The sequence below is a fragment of the Corvus brachyrhynchos genome, unplaced genomic scaffold (assembly GCF_000691975.1).
Source record: "Corvus brachyrhynchos isolate BGI_N302 unplaced genomic scaffold, ASM69197v1 scaffold5, whole genome shotgun sequence".
Classification (NCBI taxonomy): Eukaryota; Metazoa; Chordata; class Aves; order Passeriformes; family Corvidae; genus Corvus; species Corvus brachyrhynchos.
This window is the reverse complement of record NW_008238321.1, coordinates 7,568,309-7,568,555: the sequence shown is the minus strand read 5'-3', so window position 1 is coordinate 7,568,555 and position 247 is coordinate 7,568,309.

The following is a 247-nucleotide window of genomic DNA, read 5'->3' as shown; positions in this document are numbered from 1 at the left end:
AAAAAAAAAAGGAAAAAAAAAAAAAAAGAGGGGAGAAATAAAAAATTATACACAGAAAAATCTAACTGCTTTGCTTTGTTGTGATTTTTTTAAAATTATTTTCGGGTGGATTCTAATATTAATTAAACCCTGCCTGCGTGGCTGCTTGGGGCGAGCCTCACCCCGGGAGCTGCGGGATCGGCCGGATCCCGGCTGGAAAGTAATCAGTAAAGGGGAAAACGGCTAAAAAGGGGCAAAAAGCGGGAGG